This window comes from Pleurodeles waltl, chromosome 11 (genome assembly GCF_031143425.1).
Source record: "Pleurodeles waltl isolate 20211129_DDA chromosome 11, aPleWal1.hap1.20221129, whole genome shotgun sequence".
Classification (NCBI taxonomy): domain Eukaryota; kingdom Metazoa; phylum Chordata; class Amphibia; order Caudata; family Salamandridae; genus Pleurodeles; species Pleurodeles waltl.
In genome coordinates this window covers 293838673-293855787 of record NC_090450.1, presented here as the reverse complement: position 1 = coordinate 293855787, position 17115 = coordinate 293838673, and positions in this window count along the sequence as shown.

Here is a 17115-nt window from a genome sequence, read left to right as displayed (position 1 = left end):
ACGCCTGGAACCAACACTGCACCGCAGCCCCCAGGACCTGAAGGAACCGAACTCCAGTGCAGGAGCGACCCCCAGGCAACCCTCTGCCTAACCCAGGTGGTGGCTGCCGCAAGGAGCCCCCCCCTGTGCCTGCCTGCATCGTTGAAGTGACCCCCAGGTCCCTCCATTACTTCCTATCTAAAACCCAAATCCTGTTTGCACACTGCACACAGTCGCCCCTGTGCTGCTGAGGGTGTACTTTCTGTGCCTTCTTGTGTCCCCCCGGTGCCCTACAAAACCCCCTGGTCTGCCCCCCGAGGACGCGGGTACTCACCTGCTGGCAGACTGGAACCCGGGCACCCCTGTTCTCCATTGAAGCCTATGTGTTTTGGGCACCTCTTTGACCTCTACACCTGACCGGCCCTGAGCTGCTGGTGTGGTAACTTTGGGGTTGCCTTGAACCCCCAACGGTGGGCTACCTTGGCCACAACTTTGAGACTTGTAAGTGTTTTGCCTACCTGCAAACCTAACCTTTACTTACCTCCCCCAGTAACTGTTGATTTTTGCAGTGTCCACTTTGAACATAGCTTATTGCCATCTTTACAAAGAATGTATATGATATTGCTTTTATTCAAAGTTCCTAAAGTATCTAAGTGAAGTACCTTACATTTAAAGTATTACTTGTAAATCTTGAACCTGTGGTTCTTAAAATAAACTAAGAAAATATATTTTTCAATATAAAAACTTATTGGCCTGGAGTAAGTCTTTGAGTGTGTGTTTCTCATTTTTTGCCTGTGTGTGTACAACAAAGGCTTAACACTACCCTCTGATAAGCCTACTGCTCGACCACACTACCACAAAATAGAGCATTAGAATTATCTATTTTTGCCACTATCTTACCTCTAAGGGGAATCCTTGGACTCTGTGCACACTATTTCTTACTTTGAAATAGCATATGTAGAGCCAACTTCCTACAGTTTGCAACCGTGTTCGCGGTCACAAACCAATCCTACATTGCACTGCGACTCGCAATTAGGAAGGGAACACCCCTTCCTAATTGTGAGTCGCAATCCCGTTTTGCGATTCGGTAACCAGGTTACTGAATCGCAAAATGGGGTTTGTGCATTGCGATGTGCTTTTTCTCATTGCATACAGTGAAATTCTCTGTTTGCGACGTGCAAAAAGATTGCTACATGTGGCCCAAAGACTCTTATTCTTTTGAAAATTCATATCTTAACTTGTGTATGTTGGATTTTTAGTGTTTTGGTGTTGTTTTGTTAAGATAAATATTACATATTTTTCTAAACCTGTGTTGTGTCATTTTGTAGTGTTTTTACTGGGTTACTGTATGTGTTGGTACAAACACTTAAACTTTTGAAGTTAAGCCTGCCTGCTCATGCCAAGCTACCAAGGGGGTGAGGCGAGAGTTCACTGAGAGTGATTCTCCTTTACCCCGACTAGGGTGAGGGTCCTTGCTTGGAACTAGACTGCCAATCAAAGACCCCATTTCTAACAATGTGCATGAATGCAGAGAGGGAGAGTGCGTGAAAGGATGCGGTGTCTTGGTGTGTGCATGAATGTGGAGGAGGAGTGTGTGTGCATGAATGTGGAGCGGGGGGGTGTGTGAATGGGTGCAGTGAGGTTGGGGGTGTGAATGATTGCGGAAGGGGGTGCTTGTGTGTGAGTGTGAGTTGGGGTGTGTGTATGGTTGTGTGCGGTTGGGTGGGAGGGTGCATGCATGTGCGTGGAAGTTGGGGGATAGTGTGTGCATGTGTGTGGAAGGAGGGTGGGTGTGTGCGTCAGTGTGAATCTGGAGGGGTGGTGTGTGGATGTATGCTGATGAGTGGGGGGGTGCATGGGGGTGTGTGGACATGTGTGTGTGTATGTGCCTGTGACAGGAATGAGGATTCCTTTTGCCAGATGCATGACCACCAGGCTTTTCATTGCCGGGCAACTGCAGTGAAAGGCCTGGCTGTAGGCTGCCTCGTAATGTGGCCGGCAGCCTGAGGCCGGCCGCCGGCCAGGAGGAGGTCACCACCTGCTGCATCGTTATGACCACACTGGCAGGCGGTGTTGTGGCGGTTTGACTTTGGCCAAACCCAACAACTCGTAATGCAGCAGTCTTCACTGCCGGGTCTGCGGCGGTAAGACTGCCACAGCGAGGCTGGCGGCTCGTAATGAGGGCCTATATGTTTGAAGTTTCCACTGGTCCAACATCATGGGTTTCTCCCATAGTACCTAAAAAGAACAGCAAAGGAACTGGCCGCACATGCGTTGACATGCATCAGGCAAACAAGGCAATTGAATGAGAACAGTATCTAGGTCCACATATTGCTGACATGATAATGCAATTAAATAGTGCAAAGGTTTTCTCTCAACTTGATCTATATAAATGTTATCATCATTTGGAAATGGAAGAAAACTGCACATACCTTATAAGCTTTTCTACACATCTTGGTTTATTTAGATACATGAGACTTAGGTGGTCATTATGACAATGGCGGTGACTGTTAAAGTGGCTGTAACACCGCCAACAGGCTGGTGGTAATTACCCCCAAATAATGACCATTGTGGTGATAACTCCCATAGACAGCCAATGTACCACACCAACCGCCAGGGCGTTAACACCACTGACCATGGCGGTAGCCATCAACAGCCAGGCAGAAGACAAGGTACCGCCCACTATATTATGACATAGCAAACCACCATGATTTCTGGGGCGATACCAATGCCATCAACAGCCTGGTGGAAACAAAACACAGAAGACGAAAGACTCACCATCAGAGACACAGAGAGAACAATGTCACCATTGAACCGGAACTACAAGTCTTTCCGATGCTGTTCTATGCCATGCACTACCTGGAACACCAATGCCGATGAAGACGCGAAAGGTGAGTACAGCCACCTAGTATATAAGGTTGGGAGGGAGGAAAAGGAGAGTGACACACACACACAACACACACCATTCACACACATACCATACACAACCAGCTGCAGTGAAAAAACAATGTCACAGGACACAAGTCATAATAATGCAAGGAGAACTATTAGTTGTAAATGATATTGTAATTTAATGCCGACAGCCATCATATTGTCCATGTGATAAAATAAATGAATGGAGTAAATGTTCAGAAAGGGTCAATGGCCAGTCCAAAGTACAAAAGGCCCACATGGCCACAGGGCACAGTCCAAGCCCCAACTTGTTACCTGACAATATCCGCACAACACTGTGCAGGGACATCATGTTGGAAGTGGGCGGTCACCTCAGGGGAAAGGGGTGTGGGGGCACCTCAGCCGAAGGGGGGGATTTGCCCACTGGTTCTGGGGGGGGGGCACCATGCCCATTTCTTATTGCCGGGGATTGCAAGGTCACAGTCTCTGAGGTGGAGAACTTGCCCACTGGTCCTGGAGGGGGCTCCATGCCCATTTCTCATTGCTCGGGAGTGCAAGGGCACGGTCTCTGAGGTGGGGAACTTTCCCTCTGGTTCTGGAGGGGGCTGCATACCCCTTTCTCATTGCTGAGGAGTGCAAGGTCACAGTCTCTGAGGTGGGGAACTTTCCCACTGGTTCTCGATGGGGTACTATGCCCATTTCTCATTGCTGGGGAGTGTAAGGTCACAGTCTTTGAGGTGGGGAACTTGCTCACTGGTCTACGAGGGTGCGCCTTCTACATCAGTCCCTTGAGCGTGGTCTACATGCCCTATGCTGCAGGTGATGGCTGCTGTGTCTCAGCTGCAGGCGATCAATGCTGTATCTCAGCTGCAGGTGATGCCTGTTGTGTCTCAGCTGTAGGTGAGGGTGGCTGTGTCTCAGCTGCAGGTGATGGCTGTTGTGCTCAGCTGCAGGTGAGGCCTTCTTGCCCATTGCTGATGGAGGGGGCCTCTTGCCTCTCTTAGTTGGTAGAGTGGGAACCTTCCCTTTTTTGGTGTAGGAGTGGGATCCTTCCCCATCTTGGGTGGTGGAGTGGGATCCTTCACTTTCTTGGGTGGTGGAGTGGTAACCTTTCCTTTATTTCCTCCATGACTATGAGGTGCCTCCACTGTCCCAGTGTCATGCCTTTGGGTTTTACCACCCTAATCCTCCCTTTCTGAGGTGGAGGTGTGCTCACAGTATGAGTAGCAGTGGTCACACTCTGGGGCCCCTTTGTGCCAGCAGCTGTTACCTTGATGGTAGCATTGGCAGACTGTTTCACTGAGGTGCTGGGCTCGGTCTTTGGGACTCTGCTCTTACGGGCGGAACAGAGGGGTGGAGAGGGAGGGAAGAGGTCAAGGTAGGCAAGGAAAAGCTTCTTAGGGACGGTGGAGTGGGATGAGGGAGGAGGGATGGGAGTGGAGGTCAAGGGAGTAGTTGTTGCAGGTGTACGTCTGCTGGACTCAGTGCAGGTGTATGGGCAGTGTTCGTGTGTGATGTGAATGGCTGTTGAGAATCTGGGTGCGTGAGTTTGTGTCTCTTGGTGGGTACACAGGATGGGATAGGACACAGGGGGGTGTGGATGGATGTTGTGGAGGTGTCTGCAAGTGAGGTGTGTGTGCTGCTTGGAGTAGTGATGGGGTGGTGGCTGTTGATGCAGTGCATGCAGGTGTGAGTGTGGCTGTGACTGTGAGGGAGGAGAAGGAGGAAGAGGGGGAGACAGTGGAGGCAGTGGATGTGGTTAGGTGTGCAACTGTCTATTGTTTGTGTGAGTGCTTGTGATCTGAAGTTTGCTGCCTGTGTTTGTCTGTGCCACTCTTGTCTGATGTTTTGTGTGCCTGCTTATCTGTATGTGTGCATGGGATGGGTTGCGGGTGAGGAGACTGGGACTGGGAAGTGGTAGTTGGAAGGGGGACGGTAGGAACAGGGACAATGGCTGACATCAGAGAGGAGGCTAGAGCCTGAATTGATCTCTGCTGGGCCACTAATCCACTGTGGGTGCCCTCCAGGAATGCATTGCATTGCTGCATCTGGGTTGCCAGCCCCTGGACAGCATTCACAGTGGTTGACAGCCCTACAGAGATGGACCTAAGGAGGTCAATAGCCTTCTCATTGAGGGCAGCAGGGCTCACTGGGGCAGGACATGAGGTGCCTGGGGGGAAGGAGATGCCCACCCTCCTGGGTGAGCCGGCACAGGTAACTTAGTGAGGGGCTACTGTGAGGGTGGTGCTGGTACGGGGTGGCAGCTGTAGCTGGGGTGGTCCCAGAGGTGTCCTCCACCAGCAGGGAACTTCCATCGGAGGAGGAATAAGAGTCAGTGTTGTCACCTCCTGTCTCTGCCGTGGTGCTCCCCTCGCCCTCCATCCCATTGGTTTCTTCGGCATCGGTGGACTCTGCCTCCTGGGTCCTGTGGGATGCAGCTCCCTCTATTGCCGGTGCCCCTGCTCCTCTGCCAGATGATGCTAATGCACACATGGACAGAAGAAAAAAGGGGGGGAGAGAAAGTGAGCACTGGGTCAATCCCAGCACCAACAACACAGTTGGCATACACATTACCATCACAGACAGGGATCAGGACTGTGCACTATGCACCACACTGGCATTTAATTGGCTAGGTGCCACAGCAAGATGAGGGCCAAATCCCACCAATTGCACCCCTTCTGGGACCCACTTAGCCCTGTCTGACATGGAAATGCAACCTAGCTAGGTTAACAGATTTAGCAATACCCCTTTTACCCTTGAGCTGGATTACGCTGAAATGTCTGACCTGGCATTAAGGGGCACCCACTAAATGACACCCACCACCAGGATCCTGTGCCACCTACAGAACATTGTTCTTACGCCCACTGCACTCACCCCCTTGTGGCTGCTGTGCTGCCCTCAAGCGCCCATCCAGCTCTGAGTAGGCCACCGCCAGTATGGGGGTTAGGTTCTGACAAGCACCGCAACCTCATTGGGAGGCCATCGCCAGCTGGGCCCCCGTGGTCTTCCGGGCCCAGCATCTCACGTCCTCCCACCTTTTCCGACATTGGGTGCTCCGCCTGCTGTAGACCCTCAGGGTCCGCACGTCCTTGGCGATGGAACGCACAATCCCTTTTTATGATGGCCGCTGACCTGCAAAGGTAATACAGACAGGAGGACACCATTAACTATACAAACCAGCCTGTCACACATATGGCCCACAAATCCCTTTTCCATCTCCATTGGCACACACTTCAGTTGGCACCCAACTTGTGCACTACCACTAGACATACCCCCCCAAATGACACGATGCTTGCGCACACATCTCCATGCAACCTTGTCACATGCATGGTGCACAAGGTGTACTAACCTGTTGGTCTGGAGGCCCATATAACTGTCCATACTGGGGTATGACCCCATCCACCAAGCACTTCAGCTCTTCCAAAGTGAAGGCAGGGGCCCTTTCCCCAGTCGCACGGGCCATGGCAGGATCCAGACACAGGTCACAGGAGCACACGCAGTGTAGGTGTTGTCCTGTGGAAAGTCAGGAATCACATGAGGTTAAAGATAGGAAATGGCGGTCACATCTGCTGCGATGTACAACGTCACCGCTGCTGCTGATACCCCTTGGCCACTGTACTCCATAGAGCCCCATATTAGCCAGTGAAGAATTGCACAGCAGTGCAAGACTGCTTTCTGACAAGACGCCCAACGCCGGCGGAGTTACCTCACTTCCACCTGCCCCTAGATACAGGACAGGCGGTCGCCATTTTATGGTGGTGGACAACATTCAGACGTTGGAGGACTGCGTCATTGCTATATTTGCACATACATTGCCATTCCCATTGTCCCATCACCTAAATGATCTATGTACATTGAGGTGGTGGTTCCATTGTTCAAATTGTGACAGCCTACTCACTCTTGTGTCCCTTAGATACCTACCACTGCAGATGAATAGGAGGAAGAGGCAAGCCCCCATGTACAGACTCCTTGTGGACTTGGCTACACTGGAGGACAGGCACATTCTACTGACCTATAGACTGGATAGGGCCACAATCACAGAGCTGTGTGCTCAAATGGAGCCTGATCTGATATCAGCTATCTTTCATCCCACTGGGATCCCTCCTCTTGTATAAATTCTATCTGTGCTTCATTTGGGACACAAAGGGGACATTCAGGGGGTCTCATTTCCTTGTGGTGGTCTTGGTCTTGGCAAGTGTCTCTGGATTCTGTCTGGGTCACAGGGGCCATTTGAGGGTGGTTCACTGTCTGCAGGGGGATGGTGCTGGTGGCCTATGGGTCCTGTGGCAGGGCCTCCTGTCCACTAGCTGCAGCATATGTGGAGGGCTCGTCAGTGGACTGGCTAGTGGTTGGGGCCCGCTGGTGTGCTGTCCATTCCCTCATGTTGGCCATGTCAGCCAGCACCCCTGCTATGGAGACCATGGTGGTGTTGAGGGCCTGCAAATCTTCCCTGATCTCCTGATGGTGTACCTTCTGCAACTGCTTGTTCTCCTGCTTGTTGGTAAAGGATCTGGCCCATCTTTTCCTTGGATAGTTGGTAAGCCCCCAGGACATTAGTGTGTGCCTTCTGGAGAGTCGATTCCCTGGGCCTGTCCTCCCACTGGCACACAGCTGCCCCCCCAGTGTCCCTGTTCCCCTTTTCCTTGTCCCCTGAATGGTGTGCCCACTGCCACTGACCCCAGGACCCTGATTGTCTTGGGTGTGAGCTGTGGTATAGGGTCCCTGTACAGCTGGACAAACTGCTGATTGGCGTGTCCTGGGGACAGAGGTGTGTAGACATTGGGTGGGTGCTGTGGAGTTGGATACTGAGGGGGGGAGGCTCTGTGGTAGTCTGTGAGTGGGCTGGGGTGGCTGACTGACCAGTGGTCCCTGATGAGCCAGGTAGTTCATCCAGAGCCTGAAGTCCAGATTTACTGTCATCAATGGTGGCGTCTTCTTTTGCTTTTGGGGGACTGGATAGTCATGGCACCTCCTTGCAGCTAGATTGGCTGGGGCACCTGTGGGGATGTATTATGCCTCATGTCTGTGACATATTGTACATTCCTAGCTTTACCTCTATTGTTGCTGTTGCCCTGCCACCTTGTGTATGGTGGTGTGTTGTGGAATTGTTAGTTCTCCATGCTGTGCATGCTTTTGTGATGGGTATACATGCAGGACTGGGAGGGCTGTACATGCATTGGTATGGCATGCAGGGCTTGGCATTTGGGTTAGTCAGATGTGTAGGTGCACTGTGAGGGATGGAGTGGAGTGATGGGAGTGAGGGTGAGGCAGTGAGATGGTATGCAGGTATGGGGGTGATAAGTAGCAAAAGTTAACTCTGCAGTGTCTAGTCCTCCGGCTACTCCAGTGTGTCCCTCAGGATGCAGTATTGCCAAGACTTGCTTCTCCCATGCTGTGAGCTGTGGGGGAGGAGTTGGGGGTCCACCACCAGTCCTCTGGATGGCAAGCTGGTGACTTGCTGCCACAGAATGTACCTTCCCCTGTAGGTCATTCCACCTCTTCCTGATGTCGTCCCTTGTTCTTGGATGCTGTCCCATGGCGTTTACCCTGTCCACGACCCTCCGTCAGAGCTCCATCTTCCTGACAATGGATGTTTGCTTTACCTGTACTAAAAACAGTTGTGGCTCTACCCTGACTATTTCCTCTACCATGACCCGCAACTCCTCATCTTTTGACCGGGGGTGCCTTAGTGGGGACATGGGTGATGTGTAGAGTGTGTTGTGCAGATGGTGTTGAGTTATGTGGTAGGGTGTGTGATGTGGTGTGCGTGACGGATGAATGAGTGTTTGTGGTGTGTGTGTATGGTTGTCCCTGTGATTTTCTTGTCTATCTCCTGGCAATGTTTGATGTCCGTAAAGGGTTGTGGGCAATGAGGGTGTGTGTTTATAGTGCTGTGGGTGTGGTGTGTGTATAGGTGTCAGGCGTGTGATTTTCATTTTGGCCAATGTTGTGTTGTTTTGTATTTGGGTGGCCATTCTGAGCAAGCAGATGTGTACCGCCAATGGTTTACCACCACTGAATATCCGCTGTGGTGATTTGTGGGTCATAATGTGGTGGGTGTTGTCTTGGCGTAACGGTAGGGGTGTTTGTACCAACAGTTTAACACTGACCTTTGGTCTGGCAGATATGTGTTTGTGGCAGTATACTGTCAGCTGAAGGATGTTCGCCACTGCAACGGTATGTTGGCAGCCGTCAACGCAGCAGTAAGTGGAATTTACTGCCATTGTCATAATGAGGGCCTTAGTTTTGGTGTGTCATCAGCTACAGAACTTTTCCAAGATGACATTTGACATATACAGCCTGTTGTGAATGCATTCAATTATAGCAATGACATATTGGTTTTCGAAGCTACACAGAAGTAGTACAATAGAGCTCTCACACAAATATGTCATTTACTCAGTGCGAGTTCAACAAGACAAAACTGAAGTTTCAAGACATATCTTTTCTGATCGGGTATGACACCTAGTGGTCTGGAAAAAGTACAAGCTATGTCAAATGCTGATCCCCCACAAGATGTTTCAATGGTATGTTCTCGTCCTGGCATGGTCAGTTATTGTTCAAGATACGTACAAGACTTTGCCACAGTAAGTGCTCCATAACGAGAGCTGACAAAGAAAAATACTTATTTTTAATGGTCACAAGAATGTGAGAAAAGTTTCAAGAAAGTCAAGCACGCCTTTGAAAATGCTACTGAGATTGCTTACTTCAACCCAAAGCTTCATACAGAGGTTGTGGTCGACGCTAGCCCTGTTGGTTTAGGCACTATCCTTGCACAGCATAGTGGATGCCCAAATGCTCAATGACAATTTGTGGCCTATGCTACTAGGAGCTTGTCAAAAGCAGAATATGCTTACTCACATCATGAGAAAGAAAGGTTGGCTGTGGTATGGGCTTATGAACATTTCCATGTATTCCCGCACAGAAAGCCCTTTACACTAGTAACTGATCATTGAGCTTTGCTGACCATCTTTGGCAATCCAAAAGCCAAAATGCCCCCTAACATTGAACAATGGGGATTAAGATTGCAGGAGCACAAGTTTACAAATGTGCATCATCCAGGACAAAAACAGAATCCTGCTGACTGATTTTCAAGAGTGCCTTCACAAGGTCAAGGAACTCCATCCAAGATTGTTGAGGCCTACATTCATTTTATTTTCAAGTCAAGCATACCAGCTGCTATATAGTTTGCCCAGATTATCACTTCCATGAGCCTTTTTAGTGACATGTTGAAGTTAAAAGACATAATTACACATCAGTTGAGGAACAACTCAACACTCAACCTCTTAATAATGATGATGAATATTGAAACTACAAAAATATCAAAAATTATTTGTCCATAATTCAGGAAGGATTTATACTGTGAGGGTCAAGAAACCAGATTCTGGAGAGTATGCAACAGAAAGTAATTGATGTGGCTCTCACGAAGGACATAATTGTATTGTTGCCACAAAGAGAGCTCTTGGAGACTGAGTTTGGTTCCTATACTTAGATGAAACAGTTGGAAAAGAACTCAAGGCCTGTCATATATGCAACTGCCTTTTGACCATTGGTACTCAACATACCTTGAACATGTCAGAACTCATTAGACATGAATGGGAGATAATAGCCATCAACTTCTTTGGTCCACTTGATAAAGGACATCACCTAATGCTGATTGTAGATGAATACTTACATTTCCCATTAGTTGAAAGCACTCATGCACGACTCATAAACAAGTCATTGAAAAACTAGAGGGCATATTAGCAACATGGGGCATCCTAACCATTGTGAAGTCTGATAATGGCCCACCTGTTGGAAAATGGGTTATTGGTAAGGAGAGGTAGGTACCTACACTTAGCAATAGGCCACTAACCTCCACTTAAGTCCAGTTAGGTATCAGTAAATTAAACCCAGCACAACCCTTAGTAGCTCGGCAATGAGCAGCAAGGCTTAATTTAGGAGACAGAGGGGGTCATTCTTACTTTGGCGGGCGGCAGAGGCCGCCCGCTAAAGTAACCCCGTCAGAACACCGCACCGCGGTCGAAAGACCGCTGCAGTGATTCTGAGATTTGCCCTGGGCTGGCGGGCGGCCGCCCGCCAGCCCAGGGCAAATCAATCCTCCCACGAGGACGGCGGTTCAGAATTGAGCCGGCGTAGTGGGAAGGTGCGACGGGTGCAGTGGCACCCATCGCGTATTTCAGTGTCTGCATAGCAGACACTTAAATACTTTGCGGGGCCCTCTTTCCGGGGCCCCTGCAGTGCCATGGGCACGGGCACTGCATGGGCACTCCAGGGGCCCCGCGGCACCCCCTTCCGCCATCCTGTTCATGGTGGGTTTCCCGCCATGAACAGGATGGCAGTAGGGGGTGTCTGAATCCCCATGGCGGCGGAGCGCGCTACGCCGCCATGGAGGATTCTGAAGGGCAGCGGTAAACCGGCGGGTGACCGCCGGTTTACCCTTTCTGACCGCGGCTGAACCGCCGCGGTCAGAATGCCCTTCGGAGCACCGCCAGCCTGTCGGCGGTGCTCCCGTGGCCGGTGACCCTGGCGGTCACCGGCCGCCAGGGTCAGAATGAGGCCCAGAGTGTAAAGCATTAAAATATCACAAAACAGTAATTAAATAAAACACAGGAAACAGTTTAAAAATCCAAAATCAATTGATAAAAATTGATTATATTTTTATCTTTAAAATGACAGAAACGACTAAAATCGGGTAAGGGGAACCGGAGATATGACTTTTTAAAGAATTATTGGTTTTTTAGCGCCTAGAAACAAAAAGCGCCAATCGGGTCATCTGGTTGCACCTCGACCGGGGCAAAGTCAAAGTTTTAGGCCGACTGCAATGGAGCCTTGCTCGGCTACAGGCCGCGGGAGGCCTCGGTCAAAAGTTTACCTTCGCACTTAGTCGTTTTTCTGAAGATTTTCCTCAGCGGGACGAACCTGCCAGTCCAATCCGACCTCCTGGAACTCTTCTCCGCATACGCTTCGCGGGAGCCTTCGGTGGAGATTTTTACCTTCGGACATAGTAATTTTTTCGAGGTGAAAATCCTTCGACTGGGGTAAACCTGGTTCTTGATCCGACGTCCTTGGAGCCCTCCTCGGATACGCTGGCTCGGAGGTCCCGGTCAACTTTGTACGTTCGGACTTAGTCTCTTTTTTGGGGATTTTCTTCACCGGGACGAACCAGCAAATCAGGCCGGGTCGCGGTTGAGGCAAGCCAGCTAGAGTTGCTGCGTCGGGTTGGTCCCTCTATGGAGGTTTCTTTTCAAAAGTTGTCCAAACTTCTCCAAACTTCTGGATCTTCTCACAGATATTCCTTTAAGGTTCTTTTGGGGTCCACAGCTCACCCCAAGGGTCCAAAAGCTCTGAGATGATCCTTGGGGGTGTGGACTACAACTCCCAGAATGCACCTGGTACAAACTCCTTTTTGGCCACTGGGCAGTGGTCAGCTGGTTGGTTTCTGCAGAGTTGGTGCAGGGGACTCTGGTTAGCAATTTTTCACCTGTAGCAAACAGGGAGTCCCTCCTAGAACCAGTTGAAGCCAGGCAAAGTCCTTCTTGTTGTGAAGCCCAAGTGTGCAGCTAGTGCAATCCTTCAGAGTGCAGGTTCTAGGTGCAGGCCAGGGGTCCAGCAGGGCAGTCCTTCTTCTCCTTTGGTTCTTCCTTGTTGAAATCTGATGGGGATCTGGTAGGGAAATGAGGTGTGGGTGCAGGTCTGCCAGTTTTATCCTTGCTCCTGGGTGAAAAACAGGGGGGTCCTGGTTATCCAATCAGTGGCAGGGTACTTCCCCCTGTGATGACCACTTCCTGGGAAGTGTGGCAAAAATCAATCCCAGGAGGCAACATTCCTCAAACATCTATCATGGCTGAAAATGATTTTTGGAGGTTACATCTGGCTGAGCCCACCCACTTGTGTGGCTAAAAATCATAAACGCACCCCTCTCCTGCCCTCTTCCTAATCTAATCAAGGGGGCACCTAGTTGTCTGGGGTTGCAGGATGTGGGGGTGTTGCTGAGTTGCTCCAAATGTCCTTCTCTGCCTCTGAAGACCAGTTTGGCAGCCCTCCCCCTTCCTGCCTCACCATCTGCTGAGGGGAGATTCCCTCCCACAGGCACATCTCTTTGTGTGAAGCCAGGCCACTTCACACCTCATCAAGGCAGCCTGGCCAGGCTGCCAAAGGCTGGCCAATCAGAGCACAGCAGCAAAAACAATGCAGGGCTGAAATTGGCAACTTTTCAGGTAACGTTTAAAACTCTTTACCTGAACAATTTATATTAAATCCCACAACTGGAAGTTGTGGAATTTATTATAACAATTAATTTGATACCAAACTCCTTGTATATGTCATGTAAGGGGACCTTTAAAATTAAAATAAAGTCTCCCCATTCTAGCCTAATTTGGCTGTTTTTACCTCACCAGGGCTTATAAAACTATTTTTATAAGGTCCCTGCTTATAGTTACATGGCACCCAGCCGCCCTAGGGGCACATAGGGCACACCTTAGGGGTGACTTATATGTAAAAATAAGGTAGTTTAAGACTTTGGAACTACTTTTAATTCCAAAGTCGAATTTGCATATAACTTTAATTTAAAAGCAGCCAGCAAGGCAGGCCTGCCTTTAAAATGACACTGGGCACCTCAACAGTGCACCCATGGGTGCACTACCTATGCTTGGGTCTCTAAACCTACATGCCCTACCATATACTAGGGACTTATAGGTAGGTTGACTTAGCCAATTACAATTAGCCTAATTTGCATACTGATTTTACACAGAACACAGGCCCTGGGACTGGTTAGCAGTACCCAGGGCAGCATCAGAGTCAGGAAAACACCAGCAAAAAGTGGAAAATGAGGGCAAAAAGTTAGGGGGCCTCTGCAATCAGCCCTGTTTTCTCACACCACCCTTTAACAGTAAAGAATTCAAAGAGTTCCTGGAGCATCTGAACTTTAAGCATCAAAAGAGTCCACCTTTATGGCCGCAGGCTAATGGACTTGTTGAATGTTTTATGAGCACACTAAAGAAAGAATAACAGAGTGCAACCATTGAGAAGCTCAGTTTGAAAACAGTACTAAATTCTACCCTAAGAGCTTATTGTTCATCACCTCACTTGACCACAGGTGAGAGCCCTGCTACTTTGATGTTTGGGAGACTAATGATGGCCAGGTTACCTCAATGGACCACGAGGAGAGGCAGAGGTCAAAACATGATTTGTACAAGGGACTTAGTGAGCAACCAGAAAATGAAAGCGTATGAAGATAAGAGGCGAAAGGCAAAGGACATCTCATTTAGAAAAGGAGATTTGGGGACCGCCCAACAGGTGCGCAAAAGAAAATCTGATGCTCCCTATGATGCTGAACCTCTTCTAGCCATAGTATGTGCTGCCACTGTACAAAAAATGCACCACGTGTTATGTTTTCGACTCATATGGTGAACATCTGAAAATTGCTTGTTTTTCAAGAATTGAGAAAGAAAGTGAAAATAAAAGCAATATTTTTCTTTATGTAAAGGCGTTTCAGGAAATCAAATATGCTCAATGGGTATGTTATGTTTAATTTTAAGACCTGATTAATACTATTTTTAATTGTTTTTTAATTCATGTTAAACTAGTAAAAGAAAGGCAAACATCATGCAGATAGCTGGCATGCATGCCTCCACCAGATTAAGTCGAATTAGCAGATACTAATCCTCCAACCTGGATGTGAACCTTGACTGGCCACTACTGATCCATGGTTCACATATGCAGGGCACTATCACAAGTAAGGATAAAAATGATCTTCAGACAACACATGTGAGATGGCTTGACCCCAAATACCACCCCAAAGTCTTGCAATATCATAGCAAGACTTCTGGATGGTCATTTTGAGTTCATGCTGTTTAACCCTTGACATACTCCCCAAGTGCCGAACCCCTCACTTTTTTTGCTATTTAGGATAAGTACAACTGAGGGCTCCATAACTTTTTTCCCACATAAGTTATCCATGCCAAATTTGTGTTCTTTTTTTTCCAAATCATGGGACTACCAAAGATACCCAGGGTTTGTGCACTCGCCTAGGAGAAATAAGAAACTGGCAAAAATAGCTACATTTTGAGTTTTTGGGTAAAAATAGAAAAAAATGCTCAAGATAAAAGAGTTGTTTTTCCCTTAAAATTGCATCAACAAATGGTTAGCTGTGCTAAAGTCCTATCTCCCCAGCTTTTAGGAACATGTGGAGCTGAATAAAAAAACTTTTTTTTTACCATAGTTTTGGCCGTTTGTGAAGTGTTCGCCCATTTTTCTGATTTTTGTGCTCTCAACTTACTTCCAGTTTGTGGTGGAAACCAATGTGATAGGCATGGAAGATCCATGAAATATATAGGGCCATATTTATACTTTTCGACGCAAAACTGCGCTAACGCAGTTTTGCGTCAAAAAAATTAGCGCCGGCTAACGCCATTCTGAAGCGCCATGCGGGCGCCGTATTTAATCAATGACGTTAGCCGGCGTTAGCCGCCGGCGCTGCCTGGTGTGCGTGGAAAAAAACGACGTACACCAGGCAGCGCCGGCGTAGGGGGATATGGAGCTTGGGCGTTAAAAAATGGGGCAAGTAAGGCTGAGGCAAATTTATCGCCTCAACCCGATTTGCGCCATTTTTTTCGACTCCCAACCCCCATAGAAATGACTCCTGTCTTAGCAAAGACAGGAGTCATGCCCCCTTGCCCAATGGCCATGCCCAGGGGACTTCTGTCCCCTGGGCATGGTCATTGGGCATAGTGGCATGTAGGGGGGCACAAATCAGGCCCCCCTATGCCACAAAAAAAAAATAATAATAATACTTACCGGAACTTACCTTAATGTCCCTGGGATGGGTCCTTCCAGCCTTGGGTGTCCTCCTGGGGTGGGCAAGGGTGACAGGGGGTGTCCCTGGGGGCATGGGAGGGCACCTCTGGGCTCCTTCCGAGCCCACAGGTCCCTTAACGCCTGCCTTTTCCAGGCACTGAAAAACGGCGCAAAAGCGGCCGTACGTCATTTTTTTTGACCCGCCCACTCCCGGGCGTGAATTTTGCCCGAGAGTGTAAATACGGCGCACATGCCTCGGAGTCAATTTTTTAGACAGGAACGCCTACCTTGCATCTCATTAACGCAAAGTAGGTGTCCACGCAAAAAAATGACGCAAACTCCATGGACTTTGGCGCTAGACGCGTCTAACGCCAAAGTATAAATATGGAGTTAGTTTTGTGTCGGAATTGCTTAAAAAAAAACTACGCAATTCCGGTGCAAACGGAGTATAAATATGCCCCATAGATTTAAAAAATGTAGACAAAATTACAAATTCAGCAAGGAGTCATATGTCTAGATCCCTCAAGGTTTTCCTAAAGAACCCAACTGTTGAAATAAAGAAATTTTGAAAACGAGCAGGAAAACCAACCATTTTTGACAATGCTTTCATCTGCAACTTTTTGTTAGGATTGACGATTTACAAAAGCAATATACCATTACGAATGCTAGACCCTTCTGGTTGCAGGTGTATGTAGGATTTGTACATACTCCAAGAGCCCATGTTACCTACAGCCAACAGCTAAGCTGCATTGTACAATGTCTTTTCATTGTTTACCAATTATAGACCAACTCATATGGTGGAATATGTAAAGTGAAAAATGGTTGATAAAGCCTACATCTTCCTGAATTGGGCACAAGATAACAAGTTTAGGAGCTTTAGTTATTTGTACATCTCCGAATTTGTGTGTTGCTTTTTACACACTGGCTTACATTTGAAAGGAGTAAATGGAGTGAAATCTAATTGGGAATAACAAATGTTCTACTATTCTGTGCCTCCACGTGTCTTCCAATAAAAATGGAACCTCACTTGTGTGGGTTGGCCTAGTGCCTGAGACAGGAAACGGGCCAGAACACAACATGGACGCATCACAATTTTCCTCTGAATACTGACCCTTATTTTCCAATTGGGCCCTTGCTCAGCCGGCACCTAGGCATCCTACCAAACTTGCACATTTTTGAAAAGTATATAACTGGAGGAACCCAGGGTGGGGTAACTTGCATGACTCTCATAAGGTTTTTTGCCAGAATTCATTGCAAACTTAAAACTTTGACTAACATAACATAAAATCCTCATATTTCATTGATGAAAAGTTCTGGAATCTGAGGGGAGCCACAAATGTCTTTTAATTCAGCATTTCCCCAAGTCTCCTGATAAAAATGGATGCTCACTTGTGTGGGTAGGCCTAGAGCCTCTCATAGAAAATGGCCCAAACCGCAACATGTCTACAT